The sequence below is a fragment of the Biomphalaria glabrata genome, chromosome 17 (genome assembly GCF_947242115.1).
Source record: "Biomphalaria glabrata chromosome 17, xgBioGlab47.1, whole genome shotgun sequence".
Taxonomy (NCBI): Eukaryota; Metazoa; Mollusca; class Gastropoda; family Planorbidae; genus Biomphalaria; species Biomphalaria glabrata.
In genome coordinates, this window is record NC_074727.1 from 24,555,505 (window position 1) to 24,572,422 (window position 16,918).

Sequence of the window (16,918 nt, forward strand, 5' to 3'; positions counted from 1 at the left end):
AGTAGTAGGCCTACTAATCCTGATCATAATATTGACATAGATCTAGCTCTAGTAGATCTAGATTCTATTTCTAGATTTCTAGATCTAGTCTAGATTCTAGTCTAGATTAGGCTATATATTTATTTCTGGATCTTTAGCTAGAGTCTATTTAGTATAGACCTAAACCTAGTCTAGATCTAACTTCTAGACTTAGTCTAGATTCGAGATCTAGATTCTAGATCAAAATATGGATAAATCTAAATCTACATTTAGATCTAGTTTAGATGAAGAGTCTATATCCAGATCTAAACTAGATCTAGAACTAGTCTAGAAATCTAGATCTAGCCTAGATTCCAATTCTAGCTCTAGACTGAATTATAATTCTAGATCGAGAACTAGTCTAGAGATCTAGTATAGATGTAGATCTCTAGATCTAGACTAGCCTATATCATATCTAGAACTAGTCAAGAAATCTAGATCTTGTCTAGATGTAGATTATATATATATATATATATATATATATATATATATATATATATATATATATATATATTATATAAAAATTCTTTAAACGATCAAAACAAGAATATGGCTTGAATATATTTCTCGTTCATTGGTGAATTTGATGTGGGCCGCTTCTGAGTTTGTGTGATAACATAAAATCTCATTGCAATCTTTTTTTTTTTTGGGTGGGTGTGTGTGTGGGGGGGGGGTTTGTTATTTTTTGCATCTCATTAAAAGATTTTGATTTATACGAAACTCACTTTGAAATCATGGCTACATTTTCTGCCATAGGGGAGTCACTAATCAATTATAGTGCAAAATACTTTTGGTGTATTAGTTCCCTTGTTTAGTTCACCCTTCATAATGCCACAAACTGCAAACTATTTATGTATCGATACTGCTAAGAACTTTTTACAGCACGTTTCAAGACAAAGTAAAAAAATACACAAGCTTACATTCACATTACGACACGATCACCTATGCCTTACATGTGTCTTATCTATGGACTATTAACACGGCCGGATTTACATAAAGTGGAGGCACCGTGGCAGGATTTTTGTGGGGGCCTTTACACTTTTTTAAAAAGCTTTAATAAAGATCCATTTATGAAAAAAAGTAAAATTCCATTTCAGATCATCTTGTTTATAGGGCAGATGATGTCATCTGTTTCTGTGGCCAAAGGTTAACGAGGGTGTCATGTGGCCAGCACAACGACCAACCGGCTTTACTTTTCCCCAACTACTGTCAGGTATCCATTGGAGCTTGGTGGATTCAGGGGCTCCCGAAGTTAAATAATCCCAGTCTTTACCAGGATTCGTTACCCCGGACCCTGGTTGGGAAGCAAAATGTTTTACTGCTCAGCCAGCGCACTTCCATTTTAAAAAAATATTTAAAATATTACTCATCTCTAAAATCAAGCCACACTTTAATAGAAAGAAATGAGGTACTTGTACTCTTGATCTTATTTTCTTTCTTCTTTTTAAAATCTATATTAACAAGGTTACAAAGACAGTTTGTGTGGAAACACAAACTCAAAATCGGCCCCAGAAGTGGTCCACCTAGGCAGGTAAAAAGGCAGGTTTCAATATTTTCAGAAGAAATATCAGAATGAAATTCCATCAAAGGCAAATGACAGTGAAGAATGGAGAAAGAAGGTTGACAGATCTTGTGTGGTGCATCAACGGTCCAGCAGACCAAGGAAAAGGTGAAAGTGAATGTGAAATGATACGTAAACCTGGCCTAACTGATGTAATAGTTAGTAAAACAGAACTTACTCAACTTACCAATACAATCTAAAAAAAAAATTAAAAAAATCTAAAACTTCTTGCATAAATGTATCAAAATATGGTAAATAGTCATCTCCCTTACTAAATAGCCTCCCGTGTTTGTTACTATTAATAGTGAATAGTTGTAATAGTTATGAAAAAAAAACTGCCTGCATACTTGATTTTAAAAATTAGATTTTTCGTTTTCAGAAAAAAAAAAGTATTAAGACCTTCATAAAAATCCAGCTCAGGGATTACTTAAATCCGGCCCTGTTTTAAATTTGTGTAGGATAAGACCCTATGTTGACGCACTGCCGTAGATCCAGTTCTGCGTTTATATATTACGAGCTTAAAGTAGACCCTTCTTAGCCAGGAAAGTGTTACCAAAAGTAAAATTTAAAGTATTTTCAGTAAAAATGCAATGTAAGATGCATATTGTACAATACGTTATGGAGGCCCTTGTTTTGTGGAGACCTTGGGACGTTGTCCCACTTGCCCTTCCTTAAATCCGACCCTGCTGACTAATGAGGTGCGATGTATGTAGGTGATGGATGTGTCTCACTAGAGTTAAGACTAAGTGTCTTGAAGCACTAGTAGAATAGGCCTATATAAGTCTATGGTTGTGCACTTTTCAATTCCAAGCTCTGAATGCCGTGTACGCTAAGTGGGAAACGATCCCTTGACGAGTGGTGTGCAGATTAGGACAGATCCATTGTTACATTTATACGTGTATCTTTTGTTTGTTATATTTAACTCCAGACTGGGTGGGAGCTAATTTATATTCTTTTGTTTGTTTTCCTTTGTCTCCCTTGTTCAGTGTGTTGACGTGTTTTTGTTCAGGTTCTTGTTGTTAGTGTGTTTGCCTTCTTGTGTTTGTTTTTTTGTTTATCTTGTTCATGTTGTTCATGTATTTTAAACAACTTGTTTGTAATTCAACCTTAAGTGATAATATAACATCTATATCTATGGACAGACTGTTGAAGATGAAAACAGTGATACGCCTTTTGAAGGGTGAGTGGATTGTTCGTTGTGTTCTTTCCAAATAGTTTCTTAAATTTTGATTTTAATCAGTTTTGACTAAAGCCAGTTTTAAGTAGAAAGACGCGGTGGCTGAGCGGTAAAGCGAACAAGTACTTCCCGGTTTTGAATCCTAGTAAAGACTGGGACTTTTTAATTTCGTGATCTTTGGACGCCTCCACCCAGTCTCTAATGGGTACCTGACATTAGATGGGGAAAGTAAAGGCGCTGGATAGTTGTGCTGACCACATGACGCTCTCTTTAATCGTAGGTCACAGAAACAGATGACCTTTACATCATCTGCCCTACAGACCACAAGGTCTGAAAGGCAACTTTACTTTTTTTCTGTAGTCATAAGTAGTTTCCTTAATAGTAATAAGCTGCTGTAAAGACCAAATGACATGACTGAATGAACTAATGACATGACAGAATGAACTAATGACAATATGTTCCATTCAAACTATTCTATGAATGCATAGCAAAGGAGAAAGTTCTAATAAAATACTCTGTAGCCTAGTGATGACCAACCTAGTTCGACCTGTGGGCCATTTTAGTTTTCGACACTCGTGTCGCGGGCCACCTGATCATAAACGAAATGAACTTGAGCTGAAACATTTTTTTAGAAACCTGTGGATCTAGTTCTGACGTTAGTTAATGAGACATTTTTTTACGCCCCGGGAAATGGCTTCATTTCTCTACGTAAAATGTGAACAACATTGTAGCTAGCTTTACAAGCGACTCAGTTTCCGGTATCCTTTTGGTGTTCCTATTACTTCCTATCGATCTCTAATCTCTAGGCGTAGTTTAACAATCGAACGGCTCGAACCAAGAATGCCGTCATAATTGGTTTTATGATGCCGTTTATATATTGTTGTTAGTTTAAGCAGCCACACTTTCTTTACAAATCAAATATGTTGACTTTTCCAGATGGATTCTTAGTTCACAGTCGACCTGTAGTTTATTCGACACTCCCATTTCGTAATTGTTTAAAAGGTATTGGCAAAGGTACCAATCCATCACAGAAAGAGGGAGGATTTTCTATACTTTGTGCCGATGTTTCAGGGGGCCGGATGAAACCACCGCGTGCCGGATCTAGTCGCGGGCCGTATTTTGGAAATCACTGGTGATGTGAGAATACAAATTACAAATTACATATTTAAAAACGTCTACAAAGATCACCGAAAAAACAACAACAAGATTTTGATTTCTCACAATCAAGATCTTCCATTAACTGTCCAGCTAATAATAATCAACTGGGGCTGTAGCCACGGGAAATACTGCAGTCCTCATTAATCTTCGGACTCGAAGAAAAGCCTTATTATGATTAAAAGTGTACACGGTTCAAGGCGACATGTGCTTGACCTTCTGCGAAGAGTTTTCAGCCTATAGGTACTATAGCATGTTCTGCTGTACTGTCTCGCATCTTGTGTTCTGCTGAAGCCCAATACAGTGCTATTGGTAGCATCCTCTCTCCTCAGTACCATAAGTATTCACACCATTCAACATTCACACCAGGCTGAGCACATGACCTAACAACAACAGATAATAACTATATATTTACTATATATTTTAATAAAAAATAGGATGGGATTTAATGGAATCCGCCATGGACGTTAAGAAAAGTTATCGATTGGTTGGTGGCTATGGATGATGACATATAAACTGATATGTCGTAATGCAGATACTGAGAGAAGAGATGATCTAAATCAATGGTCTTCAACCTTTTTTGGCCTACCGCCAACTTTTCGAATTTTTTCTTCAAAAATATCCGCCCCCCCCCCTTCTAAGAAAATATTAATAAAGAAACGTGAGATGGCTAATTGCATCAAATGTCATTTATTTATCAATTTACATGCTGTCAATAACAGATAGTTAATTGTATAGCTATAGTCTAAAAATTATTTCAGATAACTCGCAGTGATCAAACACTAGAATTAATCTCATTGTCATGACTTTCTTTCAAATCCCTTATACACCCCCTTTTTTAATTATTGAATATTAGGGCCTACAATTTTTAGGTTTAATTGCAAATTTAGTGTTTTTTTTAAATATAAATTGTATTATTTCTAAATTCACTAAAAAAAAATGAAAGTTAAGCTAATAGGAATCTTGCGCCTCCTGCATTCTGAAAATATGAGAAATGTCAAAGTTTAAATTATCCAAAGACAGGCGAAGGTCTTTTCTAGTGGCTACATCCAGTCTATTTCTCTGCTACTCATTAAATCCAGTTGAACCATGTATGTTGATGGAAAAGCTAAAAATAATTCCATTTTCCACCACAGTTTTGGAATTGTACAGGAAACTTTAAGTGCAGCCATATCGTTGCTGTGCCTCTTATGTTCACATTGAAGACATCACATTGTAAATCTATTTGTGTCTGCTGCTCCATTTGAACATTAATAACATGTTTAAAAATTGTCATTTATATTTACATTGTTTAATTTATTACATCCTAGAAGCGAATCTTCATTTTTCATAGACCATTGTTAGGTGAATATAATTGATATTGATGTTCTTAGGCAGTAATTACTGTCAACAAACAAGTTCTGTAAAATGTGAAACTTTTTAAAAAAGATTTGATGTCTCAATAAAACAGAAAATTATTAAATCAATGAAAGATCAATCAATGATTAAATAGAATCTTCCTGTTTCTCAAAAAAAAATTTTAAAATTCCAATATTATATTAAGAGCTTAACAAAACTAGCAAGACAGCTCCCTTTCGAAATCAGTTTAAAAGAGTTAAACATGTTGCTCATCAACAAAACTGTTGAGAGAGGAGCTTATTTTCGACATGGATTTGTCATTGATTTCACATTTTTATAATTAGATTCAAATAGAAATGAAATTGTAGCCTCACATTTTAACAAGAAGTTGCTTGTGTATCTAAACTCATAAGGTTAATAGTTGACAAAATCTTGATTATCTTTATACTATGTAATTTATGAAGCCTTTGTAGCGTTCAACCAAAACTGATGGTGCCCAATATGTCGTACATTACTACACAATGTTGAAATAATATTTACATCCTTAACCAAAAAAAAGTCTTTTTAAGTCACGGATACGTTTTTTTTCACAATTTTTAAAAAATGTTGCTATAGTGTTGCTTTTTTTGTTTCTTATTACATCCCATTTCACCTCAAATGTTACAGTTGTACTTCATGTGAAGTATTTCACTGTTTACACTTGTACGTAATGTTCCGGAACTGTGGAACTAGCTTACTAGTTGTTATCCTCGTGACTGCTGTCAAATTACAGTCAGTCAGCACCGACCTGTGATTACACTTGTTTAGTTTCAAACAAGAAAAAAAAAAAGAAGAACAAAAATATTTGATCCCAGATGGACCCTATTAATTAATAATTAATTAATTAAGTGTGGAACTATAGATTCTGGCACACATAAGAAGAACTGACTGGGACTTTTCTTGTAGATCGTAATTTGCTTGGAGTGACCCTACCACTTGTCTGGATCAGTTTGGAAAGTGGGGGCGGGAGATAGAATACGGTATTTTACAGTGATTGCTTTTTAAATGCATTTATATAAAATAAAAAGTTGAATGACCTGGTATTCTTCTTTTCTTCTTCTTGAAACTGTCAGCTCTATGCCAGCAAAAGTGAACAAGAGCTCTCTCTCACCGGCCTGTATGAAAACAGTGTACACTGTTTTGTCTGGCGGTTGGGTCAGACTCGTGGCAAGAGGCCTCGTATAGATCTACTAAAACCCCCGCCCTTTTTCTTTTCTATACCAGGCTAACCGTGCGGGACACGCCATTTATGTAACGGCCCCATGAGGAACAGCACCTGGATTGTGACAAGGTTGTGGGAGCTTTTTTACAAATCCGCGTAGTGCAATGAGGAAGCTCTCGCACCCCCTTAGGCACCTTCACGTGAGTCTTGTTTTGCTACCCTTTAGCCTAATCGTTTCCTCCTACGATCGTTTCCACCCGGGCGCCACTATGAGGCAGGGTAGCATGCCCGGGAACGACCTGGTATCGAGCTTTATGATTCAAGCTTCCCTAAGCCAACACAGTAACCACATGGCCATTGAAGTGCTTGTGAAAAACAGATATGGTTACAATATCTTTCCCCTGTTTGATAACAAACAAAATAATCAATCACTAATAGTTCATTAACTAATTGATTAATTTCCCTCTTTTTTAAAATTCTTGTTTTGTTAGGCACAAGAAATAATTGTGTACAAGTTGGTCCGACAGCCAGAAGAGTACATTCATATTACCTTGACCTTGACCTATCCCTTAGTCTGTTGGACCATTGGGGCACCAAGCAAGACTTGTCGACCGTCTTTCTCCATTCCTCCCTGTCTTTTGCCGTGTTTAAAACCTCTATCAATAGTAGGCCCGTCCATTCTTTTATGTTGTCCTCTCATCGCTTCCTCTGTCTGCCTCTTCTTCTTTCCCTGGTACTGCTCCCTGAAGGAAGGTCTTTGCGAGCCCCGAAGATCTTGCAATATGGCCATAGATTTTAAGCTTTGTAATAAATGATTTACTGCTACAGGGGTGAAGAATTGTATAGAAAATACAGCAATCATACATTTAGTTGATTGTGCGGGAAATAGGAAGGAGGCTGTCTGGCTAAGGTAAATTTAAAAAAATGTTGTCCCCAGTTCATTTCAAGAAAAGTGTGTTACGTCACTGTCGTCTGCATAGCAGACGAGACACAAAACTTGCATGGTAAATTAGTGCATAGGTATTTAGGCCTCTTGATTTTCAACAGCTTTACACCTGCGCTGCAATTATTTGATCAAGAAACAAAACAGGTCTACATTTTGGGGGGGGGGTGCTCAAGGTCACGCTCATTAGAAAGTTTTATAAAAAAAAATCCACCATTGATCTAATACATTGTCGCCACGCCCCTCTTTTTTTAAAGTGCTCGCACTCTCAAAGGCACTTGTGTAACGAAGTGGTGGCCATCAAGGCTAGAGGTCATACAGAGGTCAAAGTTTGAGTTCATTAGAATGACATTTAAATAATTGAACCATTTCTAAAACAAAATTGTTATGACTACAGATATGTACAAAGACGGTAATGTATGTTACATTTGACTAGAGTCGTTACTAGAGCAACAAAATTTTTAAAATCACAGAAAGTTTCCCCCATACTGAAATTATTTTGTGCCACAATAGAAAAAGCTTAGAAAATAGGATTCTGCATTTTTAAAAAAGAGCGTCAAAAATTACCATATGACGTTTTAAAAAATATTGTTATAACTATGTTGGTGGTGGGGATAAGGATAGTAGTGTGTATATAATCAACCGACGCAAATCGCCCCATGCCAACACTAGATGCGCGGTCAAAAAACATCTGTGTTGTCAATAGTACTTAGGCCAGTCACGTCGGATGTAGTCATGTGATCAAACAGAATGGTCGAGCGACGATCCGTCGGTTTCTGGAAAGCAAAGAGAGGAAGTCTCACAGTCTAGACGGTTCACTTCAGCCTTGTTTACTCCAGACGGCTTGGTTCAGTGTACTTCAGTGGTGTGGTTTTGTACGGCGCTTTACGACGCTTCGGAGTAATCTGTCAAGACAGGTCGTACAGATCTTTGACGTGGCAACGAGCTATTGGTCTAAGCTGCCCACAGTTTGTGACGTTTCATGTCAGTATTCAGGCATTCTATAACGATTGGTCTCCGTCCTGAGCAGTTAAACCCAGTGCAAATCCGGGACGAGGATGAGAGTCCAGTGCAAGAGTTAATACGGCGGCACGGTTTGTACAGTCTATGTTCTGTGTTGTCCAAGTGCACAGTATTGGATGTGATTTTTTTGAGTAAAAGTGTTACGTTACTTTGGAGCCCTGAGTTGTCAGGTTGCCTGGTCGTGCGGTTTGCGCGCTGGACTGTCGTTCAGATTTATCGATGGTCGAGGGTTCGAACCCTGCCCGCTCCCATCCCCCGTCGTCCTGCGGGAGGTTTGGACTAGAAAGTAATTATCTTCAACTCTGAAGGAACATCCGAAACATGTAAAAACATTTTACAAAAACATTTTATTTAAGCTGGTAATGTGTGGAGCAGTTTGCAGAGTGCCTGGATAGTAAGAATCCTTACAGTATTGTAATAACTGAAGTGAGGCAACTCAACGAGACATAGATGTTTATTGACAGGACATCACAAATACACGTAGAACAACATGGCTTGAGCACAGCATCTTTACATCAGCTCTCAACTTGGGCGGAAATCGTTCTCTTCTCTCTTCCTAATGTTCACATCCTTCTCAGTCTAGTTTATCCCAGTGCGCACCTTGTAGTTTAGATGGCGGTGCGCATGGCAGAGTTATAACAGTATATAAAAAACATATATAGTATAGATAAACATTACCATTATTTCACACCCCGGATACACAGAAAAAGCTTGCTATTTGTCATATTTCTCGCCATGTAAGAAAATTTCCACTTGATAGCAATGACTTTTCAAATGCATACAATATTTTGTGTACATTATTTACCAGTGGGGAATCAAATTTACAAGCTATGACTTTTGTGGCACATTTTTTTTTCAGCTGGTGTCTGTGACATTGCTTATTACAAAGCTTAAATCCACTTCCTCTGTCTGTCTGTCTGGTAAAAAGTTTATATTCTCGTTATTTCTGCCACACCCATTCTCGGATCATGTTTTAACTTTGCTCAATTGCAAAGACAATACATTAATCAACTAACAAAACAACAACAATAATTGGTCAATTAATTACTGACCGTTGATTATTGTGTTACACCAAGAGAAATTTATCCTTCAGTATTCACAGATATGATTAAATATGTCGGGTTTTGTTCCCTTGAATAATTACACCAGTAATTTCTTGATTTACCTAAAAGAAATGTATGAATTAAAAAAAAATGATTTAATCAATTAATTATTGGTCATTGATTATTTGGTTTGATATTGAAAAAGGAAATAACTTCTACATTCTTGAAAGATATAGTTGTAAGTGCGGAGTTCTTCCCCTTGAATAAGCTTTGCTTTGTTTTTTAAAAGAATTTTAAAATATTTTTCTTGTTTTGTCTTTTATTTCAAATCTCTCTCGATCATCCTGCTTTAATTTTCTACGATCCTCATGGGATCCATTATACCGCCAACACATTTCTTCATATTTCGTCTTTTTCTCTTTAATCACTTTTAAGAATGCAAAACCAGATCTTTAGTATAATCCATTTCAAACTGTCAAACTGAAGGATTGTAATGGTTTCCACTAGTCATGATCTATTGATATATCAGAAACTAGTCACTGAGTTTGTCTCTCAACTTCAGTCTTACTGAAGCGAAACTTGAAAACGTCTGGACAGTCAGACGAACAACGTAGCAATCAGAAAACGTCTGGACAGTTAGACGAACAACGTAGCAATCAGAAAACGTCTGGACAGTTAGAAGAACAACGTAGCAATCAGAAAACGTCTGGACAGTTAGACGAACAACGTAGCAATCAGAAAACGTCTGGACAGTTAGACGAACAACGTAGCAATCAGAAAACGTCTGGACAGTTAGACGAACAACGTAGCAATCAGAAAACGTCTGGACAGTTAGACGAACAACGTAGCAATCAGAAAACGTCTGGACAGTTAGACGAACAACGTAGCAATCAGAAAACGTCTGGACAGTTAGACGAACAACGTAGCAATCAGAAAACGTCTGGACAGTTAGACGAACAACGTAGCAATCAGAAAACGTCTGGACAGTTAGACGAACAACGTAGCAATCAGAAAACGTCTGGACAGTTAGACGAACAACGTAGCAATCAGAAAACGTCTGGACAGTTAGACGAACAACGTAGCAATCAGAAAACGTCTGGACAGTTAGACGAACAACGTAGCAATCAGAAAACGTCTGGACAGTTAGACGAACAACGTAGCAATCAGAAAACGTCTGGACATTTAGACGAACAACGTAGCAATCAGAAAACAAAATATTTGGAAAAAGAAATTGAAAAATGACTGAAACTCTTAAAACCTTTTAAAAATAAAATGTTGCATTTAATTTCCTGTGGTTAATGAGTAGTCTTTGGTCTTTAGTCGTTGGTCGTAAATTAATGTAGTTCACCCGAGCTGTTAAGACATTATACAGGTACTCCCCCTCCCAAACACACACACACATTCGGTTTCCTATGGTTTGATTAAGGAGGTGATAAATTGATCGCAAACTTCAATAAAGATCAATCGACGCAGTGATACATCAAGTCAAATATAAGTGTGGTTAGACTAAACGAACGCGTAAAATGGCTTTACTCAAGAGTAGGATTCACAATAAAGGATCTCCACTTATCCTATTCAGTAATCATTTATCAGAGTATATCCAGAGACATGAAGATTCGTAATATTGCGAAATTCCAAGTATTACTAATCGTTAATATTAATGCTTTAAATCAGTGCAGCGTATAACATTCTCAGCACCATTTTCTTTGATAACACACAGGGGCGGGGACGACTTAGAGGCTTCTGTGCTGCCTTCAAGCAATCAAGCACAAATCAAATCTAGTCAAACAATAAAACAATATTACAAAGACAGTTTGTCTTATCACATAAGCTCAGAGGCGGCACACATCGAATGGACCAGGAATATGCAAGCCATAGTCTTGTTTTGATCGTTTAAAGTAATAAGATTTAAAAAATCATTTAGCGTTATTTTTCATATAAATGCAAACAGGACAACTCGCTGTCTTTGATAAGACTTCTACTAACTCTTCTGGAATAAGTAGAGTAGCGTTAAGTGATCACCTAAGAACAGCATGTCCACCTCCCAGACAGTGTAGGTGTAACCCTCCCGATCAACTCTCTTGAAATATATTCCAATAAACACTACTGATTGTTTTTTTTTATTGAACCAATACAGTGAGCTGATTACCTACTTTTATTGATTTTTACTCAAATGTAAAATGAGTGTCATTTCTATAACGAAATCCCACTGTATATGACATTTATTCAATTGTTATTGCACATTTGACAATGAAATACATTGAAAGCTAGAAACAACTTCATATCACCTGAACAGGTTTCCTTGTTGTACTTTAAGACAGAAATTGGTATAACGTTGTGATATGTAATTTAAACTTAAACTACCTTCTAGGTGTGTCTATGAATATTAAGTCATATATCTAGAGATTTTTATTAGTATTATCGTTTCCGATATGTCTGCTTTTGCCAAGATATAATTTTTCCAACTTGGTTGTCACCCCTATAATTGTGTCACCCGGTGAGTACTGCACCCCTCCGAAAGTGAGTGATTTAATTTTTAAAATTATATATGCAAGCATATTTTTAAAAAAATACACCACTTTTAAATGAAAACCTTCAGGGAAGGTAAGTTTTGTTTTTAAAAAGGTCATTAATAACTCAAGCTTCAGTTCTAGATTTACGGATTGGTACAAACATTTGCATCCAAGGTCACAATGGACAGGATATCAATGGATCATTATAAAATATTTTCCATCTATTAAATAACTCATGGAATGGAATACTGATTCAAATTCTGTTTATTAGCGAGCAGTCTTGACATATCCTAATTATACACTTCGCAACACTAGATTACACTAAATAGAGGCCAGATGTAGATCTAGATTCAAATTTAAATATATTAAACAATTCGAACAACATTTTCATCTATTATTATTATGAAAATATTAAGGAAATAGCTTATTTTCTTACAGCAGATTTATTTATAATGTAAACAGTAGTATCACATTAAGAAGTCATTCTGATGCGAACAGCAAAGTGCACTATTACCCTTTAGAAGGCCTACAAATCCTGATCATCATAATATTGGCCTAGATCTGGCTCTAGTAGTTTTAAGATTAAAAATGTAAAGCAGTGGCGTAGCTAAGGTATATGATGCCCAGTGCGGCAACTCGTGATGATGCCCCCCACCCCCAAAAAAATTCATGTTTACTTACCACATCATGATATTGCTCATATCGGGAGATTTCTTAAATTATCCAGTCCAAGAAAGAACACATTTCCATCCGTAGCCCTTTCTTTTTCACCTGTCACCCTTTTTCTTGTGGCCATTATGTCTTTGAGGTCTACTAATCTCCAGATCTGTGAATATTCTTTTGACAAAGGTAACACTGGATTCAGCAATGTCGTCCCGACTAATAGTTAAGAATGTTTTAATGTTTTCCGTTTAAGTGCTCAGTCTCGAATTGACAATCTTTTGTTTTTGAAGGTAGACTTACGTGTCCATTAGTTTAGTTCATACAGCGGCCAAAACCCCAAGGTGAGACAATAAATGTAAGCTGCATAGTAACTAACAAACCGCCTGCTTCAGATCTAGGTGAAGATTTTTCATATGTACTAGTCAATGTCTCTATAGAGTTTCCATAATTTGTGAAAATTAAACCATAAACATCTTGACGGCTTCGTCTCTGGCGCTACAGTGGGTTTTAGCCAAACGCATAAGACTGGTTCCGGTTATTTTAGTGAGGACGTCCTAGCGGTGTACTGAAGTGGATTAAAAGATGTGTCAACGGTTCAGTCGAATCAGTGTACGTAAATATGATACTGAATTGATTTCAGATTCAGCAACCCGAATTCCTGCCAAACTCGGAGAATGGTTCAAGCAAACAAGGAATTGAGATGATGTCAATGAAAGGATTAGTAAATCGTTATTATCCAAGAATACGTTGTCTTAACATTTGGGAAATCTAGAAATATCTGGCTCGTAATCACCCGATATTACAAGCTCGTTTAACATTTGTGGGGAAATTGACATATTTTGTCTGGAAGCATCTTGATTCGGAGCACATTACATACAGTAACCTGTATAACTTTAGCTCTTACATATATAACGGTAGAGGTGGATGACTTGGCATAAAGGACCTACATTTTACTTATTTTGTTTACAAATTCTGCCTGAAAACCATGGTGATGCCAGCCTTTTTTTTAGCTCTGGTGTAGTTAGGGCAGTCATGAAATACTTTCGCCAACGTGAGGGCGTCGCTGGTAAAAGTTTGAGAAACACCGAGTTAGACTGCAACAAAGGAATAAAAAAAAATTTAATCTTGCTAAGTGGAAGAGAGTTTTCTCTAAGAAGTCATTTTTTTAATAAGGATATGTTACCTTGATAACAAGATCCGTGTTTGCTTGATAAGAACTGTTATCGTGGTAAGGGGGGTGTTGCTACATGAATAGAGTGTTATGGTTCTTGGAATACTACATGAGATCGAAGAAAAAAAATTATGTTGTTGAATGTCATAGTCCACTTTTATTATTTAAAAGAAATAATAATAATAATAATAATAATAGCTATTAACCCACTATCTAAATTACTCCATGGCACTTCAAACGGTTTTAGGGTTGACACTAAATGTACAAAGTCTGTGTCTCACCTGTTATACATGGATGATTTAAAGCTGTATGCAGAGAACGAGCAAAAGTTACACACCTTAATTAAAACGGTAAAACGCTTTACTGACGATATCTGTATGTCTTTTGGCTTGGATAAATGTGGTATCATAAGCATAAAAAAGGGCAAGGCAACGAACACCAACATTGCATTTGAAGGCATCGAAGAACTGAACTCTGCCTCCCTTTATAAATATCTTGGAATAAATCAGAATGCCAAGATAAACCATAAAGAATTAAAAGAGAACCTTCTTGGCAAATACAAGCAGAGCGTAAATAAAATTCTTAACACAAAACTGTCTGGCAGTAACCTCATCACGGCAATAAATAGCTGGGCCGTCCCAGTGCTCCTTTATAGACTTAGTGTCATCAAATGGACAGATACCGACCTACATGACATTGACAGGCTCACGAGGAAATTAATAACCAAATTCCGATGTTTATAATTATTTAAATTTAAACCAACTTTATATTATATTATACTAGCCTGGCATTACCCGCGGCCTGCGGGTCTAAGTTTGTGTTTACTAATGTGGTGGATTGGATTTAGATGTATGTTAAACGTAGCTAATGATTCTTTCACGTTATTTCTCTTTCGCTACGAAAATAAAATTAGTTTTGCGAAAATGGGTTTACCCGAAGCCGATACATTCTTATCTATTAAAAACGAAAAGAGCGATAGCTTTGTTAAATGAATGGGATTATAAAGTGAACAATTTAACGAAATAATTTTTAGTACGCGATTCATGAATGAATATAGATCTAGGCCTATCTCAACCCGGCTTCGCAGCTTTCGTAAACGAATGCAGTCTATTAAAAATGCTTTAGAAAACCAAATTTGAGAGTTTTTTTGATCAAAACATGAAATGAATGGACTATAATTAGTATGTTCATGTGTTAAAGTATAAAACTATCTGTGCTAAGAGAAGTTTTATCATCTTAGAGTTGAATTAGAGTTTTAGATCTAGGGATGGGATTATAAAGTAAACAATTAAACGAATTAACTTTTAGTAAGCGATTCATTACGGTATTGTCTAATGAAAGAATGTTTGTCAGGAAATCTGCAGTCACAGATATAACGCACTAATTAATTCAAAAAATGCTTTTGAAACACAAAATTGAAGGTTAATTTTATTATATAATAAAATTAATGGATCTTCTTTTGTATTTTCATGTGTCAAAGTAAAAAACTATCTGCGTAAAGTGTATTTCTAAAAATTAGATCTAGGTCTAAATCCTTTCAATCTTTTCTATGTCAACATTGTAGATCCATAAAATACCTTAGCTGTAATAGAGTCGGACAACTTTATATTTTTTGAGGGTCTTAAGTTTGTTTTAGGGCTACAATGCATACACTAAGGTCTAAGTTGGTACCTATGAAACATTCCTGCCAAGTTTTATCAAGATTGGTCAAGCGGTTTTGATGTCTATAAGTAACATACATACACCTCACATTCTACTTTATAGTATAGATTATTGGCCGATTTGATTGTGTGCAGAGGGGAATTGCACCGTTCCCATCCCCCTAACCCTAACCCTAACCCTTCGAGTGGGGAGCGGTCCATTTTATTGTAAAAATCACAAATCGTTAACATAATTAGTTACATATCTATATGATATAATGTGAGTATTGATATTTGAGCTAATCTTCATATTATATCACCACCCTTCTGGTATGTTGGCCGATTTGCTTATATTATATAGTAGAGTTAGGGTGGGTGCGAGTAGTAGATGTAATCTTCCCTCACCGCCCCACCGAATCGGCCAATATATCAAAAAGGAGCGAACTAATTATATTATATAGATGTTGAACTACTTTTGTTCAGAAACTATGCTTTCTGCTTAAAAAATGGTCCGCCCCCCCCCCCAACTCAAAAAGGTAGAAGTAGATGTAATCTCCCCCCTCACCCCAGCGAGTCAGCCAACATACCAAAAGGGGGCAACATAATATTAAGATTATATAATATAGATATCCAACCAATTCTATTATAGAGACTATGACTTCTGCTTAAACATTGGACCGCCCACCAACTCAAAGAGTTAGGGTGGGCTGGGATAATCGGCCAATATACCAAAAGGGTGGTGATATAATATGAAGATTAGTTCAAATATAAATACGTACATTAAATTAGATAGATATGTAACTAATTATGTTCTGATATGGACAGATGGACAAACGGACGGACATTTCACAAAAAACTAATAGCGTCTTTTCCCCTTTCGGGGTCCGCTAAAAATTGAAAGAAAAGAAAAGTAAAAATAATGTAAATTGTAATTTAGATTATTATTATTTTTTTTTACTAAAAATCTAAAACCGTTTGCATAAATGTGTTAAAATATGGTAAATAGTCATCTCTATTACTAAATAGCCTCCCGTGTTAATAGTGAATAGTTGTGAAAGTTGTGTATTTTTAAGAAAAAAAACTGCTTGCGTAGTTGATTTTAAAAATAAAAAAAAAAAAATTCGTTTTCAGAAAAGAAAAATGTAGCCGTTGCATCAGAACTTTGAATGGTCTAAAATATTGCAATGTCGGATTTTCACTATCTTTTCTAGTTTACGAGATCTAAACGTGACGGACGGACAGACGGACAGACAGACAGACATTTTACACAAAACTAATAGCGCCTTTTCCCCTTTCGGGGGCCGCTAAAAATGTCATCAACAATGAGATTTTATAGTAAAATCAACACTAATTTACATTTGTGTAACAATCTATGAAAGTAGATAATCAGCTCATTGTATTGGTTCAATAAAAAAAAAAACTATCGATAGTGTTTATTGGGAAAGGTTTCATGAGAGTTGATTGGGGGGGGG

The 16,918-nt window shown here is 36.1% G+C and overlaps 1 protein-coding gene across 1 annotated transcript in view; it reads left to right on the forward strand.

Annotated features, from left to right (window-relative positions):
• The first annotated feature begins 2,600 nt into the window (after window positions 1-2,600).
• The window catches only part of LOC106080165 (galactoside alpha-(1,2)-fucosyltransferase 2-like), a 62,475-nt gene continuing 48,157 nt past the window's right edge, over window positions 2,601-16,918 (forward strand). The window contains exon 1 of the mRNA XM_056015065.1: window positions 2,601-2,759. The gene's annotated coding sequence lies outside the window, so the exon portion shown is untranslated. The remainder of the gene's footprint in view (window positions 2,760-16,918) is intronic.